Source organism: Rhea pennata, chromosome 3, assembly GCF_028389875.1.
Source record: "Rhea pennata isolate bPtePen1 chromosome 3, bPtePen1.pri, whole genome shotgun sequence".
Lineage (NCBI taxonomy): Eukaryota > Metazoa > Chordata > Aves > Rheiformes > Rheidae > Rhea > Rhea pennata.
The window spans coordinates 45,281,179-45,284,632 of NC_084665.1; the positions used below are offsets into that span (position 1 = coordinate 45,281,179).

General features: G+C 40.3%; 1 long non-coding RNA gene across 1 annotated transcript; it reads right to left on the minus strand.

Moving 5' to 3' along the window:
• Nucleotides 1-1,951: 1,951 nt before the first annotated feature.
• LOC134139243 (uncharacterized) lies at nt 1,952-3,127 on the minus strand. Its single transcript, XR_009958095.1, has 3 exons — nt 3,038-3,127; nt 2,208-2,386; nt 1,952-2,030 (listed from the first exon to the last, which is right to left on the minus strand). It is a non-coding gene; the product is annotated as an uncharacterized LOC134139243 (long non-coding RNA).
• Nucleotides 3,128-3,454: the final 327 nt, after the last annotated feature.

The window sequence follows — 3,454 nt, forward strand, 5'->3', positions numbered from 1 at the left end:
AGGAGGAAAGGAATATAAAATGACCAGGCAGAAACAAGAAAGATTGGGAAAACAAGGTAAAAATGTGAAACTTGGGGTTAGCACAAGCAGAGGTTGAAGAACGCAAAGTACCTTATGCATGGGCTAGAAGCTCGCAAAATTCATGACTACAGTGAATTTAGAAGGATTTGAAGGAAGCACCTTTGTGAATTTTGTCTGGATCTCCTCCCACAATCAAGGAGTGGCATGAGATGAAAGGTGAGGGTGTTTGAGGAAAAAATGCACAACCTGGTATTAAAGCTTGGTCTCACAAAGAAGAGTCAGGGCTCAGTTATTTCAAAACATAATTACTGAGTGTTCTTACACTGACAGATGCAGTGCTGAGTGGAGACATCCAAGCTAGTTGTTTAGAAGGTGAGGCAGGAGAGAATTTCACATGGACAAGTTTTGCCAGCTGAAGAGGACGCTCTTTTAAATGGAGCCCAAGTATCTCTATGTTGTGTTCTGCAATGTGAATACACTTTGTAATATACTTCCTCCTCAGCTCCTCCTTTTTTCCCCCAGTTGGACAGGACTGAGTTGTGACATCCATAAACTGAGCTTTATTGAGACTGATGCAGTGGGCTTACTGCAGCTGGAAAAACTCTTTGCATCTGTATACATGAGATGACTAATGCAGCTGTATCATGCCTGATACAAAAACGGCATCATGGGCTAAAGCAATAGTGGGCTTGAAAGTGAAGCCCACAAAACACTCAAAAGTTTGAAGATTTGAAGAGACTGAGAGGCTTCTGGTAAGGTATCACTACCCTTGAGGGGGGATTCATCTCACTTCTCTATAGCCACCTGAAAGTCAGGGTACTAGTATGAGAACTCACATAATGAGTCGAATAATCCTGTCACAAGATCAGTGTTCAAGATGTGCATCTGAATTGCTTTCTGGAAATGTCTGCTTCTCTCCACTACCCACAGAGGGAGTCAACACTCACCTTCTCTGTCTAATTTTTAGACAATTCAGGTAAGATAACACAAATCCCACCCCTGGTTTCTGGAGAGGGGTTTCCTGATGTTTTCTGTTGCCTTTTATTCTTACAAAATTCATACAAAAAGCATTTCTATTCTATACATATTCTGGCCTCAGACCTTGAGAACAGAAAGCATTACTAAGGAAAGTTTGCTGTGGGAAGGACTGTTCTTTTTTTTGCTGAACTGGCATATTCATTTCACCGGCTTACACCTACAAGCTTTCTGAAATATTTTCTTTTGAAGCTGAAGCTGTACACATATAGAACCTGTGCACGTTACGTCACTCAAAAGGATAGCAATTTGTCGAGGAGTGTGTTGGAGCAAAGACTTCAGTATCCACTACATTCTTAGCTCAACGATAAGGGGTTTTTTTTAAGTGAAAACTCCTTCAGTAGTTTTGGATCAGTTCTAAAAAAGCAAAGTAAAACCAAAAAGCCAATGGTTCTGCACATGCTGATCTGTTTGTTTCCAAATTAAACTCTTCTAACAAAAAAACTGCTCAAATGTGGCCAAATCGCTTCTGTTCATATGTGAAGTGTATGAGTGTGTTATAATCATCGTTTGAGTGTAAAAACTGATTAAAATAAATGCTCCTTTAATGCTCTAAACAATGTATGCTTTGAATGGTGTTATTTTTTAGTCAGGTAATTACAGGGTGGAGAGAATGCATGGCCAATGGCAGTGGGTTAATTACAAGACCAAACACTCACTACGTCTTGCTCAAAGAGCTTTGAAATTATTATATATTGTTAGAACTAATAGGCTAGTTTGGACTACTGATTAGAGAGATATTGTCATTAAAAAAAAAAAGTATAACTCCTATCTAAGCATTTCTATCTACCATTTTTACAAATAATGATGCTTATCACAGGGAGATGAGCTGAATTTCTGGACATTGGGGATGTCCATTTATTTACATTGTCCACTTGACTGTTTTATATAAAGACTCCATTTCTTTCTTTCTCTTCTTGTGGTCAGCTAGTTTCCGATCTTGTTTTGCAACATAGTAGTTTTGAGGAAAATACCTTTAAATAAAGACAGATTAAAAAAGAAAAAAAAAACATTAGCAGAAAGCTTTTGGAGTACCTACAGCTACTGTGAACTGTGTTGCAACTGACTGCGCTTTGAATTATATGGGATAAGGCCAGTCATCTGATAATTTAATGCATATACCAACTGCCATTAAATTTCTCCCTAAATACCTCTGTGTTGAGAACAATGTTCTCCGCCTGGGTAAAGACCATTCTCCAGAAAAGCATTCAGTATTGATCTGGGTATCAGGATTCCAGTAGTAGGTTGACACTGACTACAGGCCTGGAGACTGGTCCTCCTCCTGTGAGGCAGACTTCAACGTGCTTCTCATTTCCAGGGGCTGTTGAAGCTGAAGACAAACATACATCTTGCTGAAGCTGATGTGAACGCTTGCACGCTCTAGGACAGTAAAGCTCTTGTCCTCCTTGCCGAACGCGGATCAAAGGGCTTGCTTACTTCAGTGAAGACAGGACCACAACTGTGTGCACGCTGAACCTGCCAACCCAGGTGAGCCTGAGCACGCCGTCTGGGAAGAGCACCCTGCTCTGGAGTCAGCTGTGCAGAGCTTTGAGCCTCTTTCTCTGCAGTTCAGGCAGCTGGAGGCACCACCTGATTACCTGCAGTGTGGGGCAGCTGTGGGTCAGCTAGCTCAAACACCTCTTGGGCCCAGACTGGGAGCCAGCACCTGCCAGCCACTACTCTTTTTGGGCAGTTTGAGTACAGCCACCTTGTTTTAGGGCTAAAACAATTAAAAAGGATGGATGTGGCCAGCTAGGCCAGTTGGCTTTAGGGTAGAGAAAGGCCCTCACTCTTTTCAGTTTACTAGTATAAAGATAACTTGAGAGGTCTTAACTTAAGAAGCTTTTACCACTAAATTACTCGGAACATCTTCTTTATATAATAAAAATCAAGCATCTTCCTTAAGGAATTGACTTGACAGCTTTGTAATACATCCATACATAAAACAAAGGTAAGATGAATTTATTAAGATACGTGATACCTGCCATTATTCAGTCTTCTGCTTCCCTCCCCCTAAAAATAGAGCGAGGATAATTGAATTAAAAACTTAAAGATTTCAGAAAAAAATTACATAACTTGTCACACTTGTCCTGTTTTCCCCTCTGCTCTCCCCCCTTTTTTATTTCATTAAAGAGGCCAAGGTTATTAAACTCCTACACTCACATATCAAGAAAACTACTGATCTAAACATATAATAAAGATTTTCCATGGTGTATGAATTTGTCCGCGTAGCCTATATGTAGCATGTTTGTTTACCAGTTATGCTGTGAAACTGATACCTTGACGTATACAGTGTGTGCAATTCATGCTGGTGCGATAATGGTGCAATGAAAAACTTTTTTCCCTCCCTGACTTATATGTGTTTATACAGTCTGAAGGTGTGATCTTTATTCAAGGT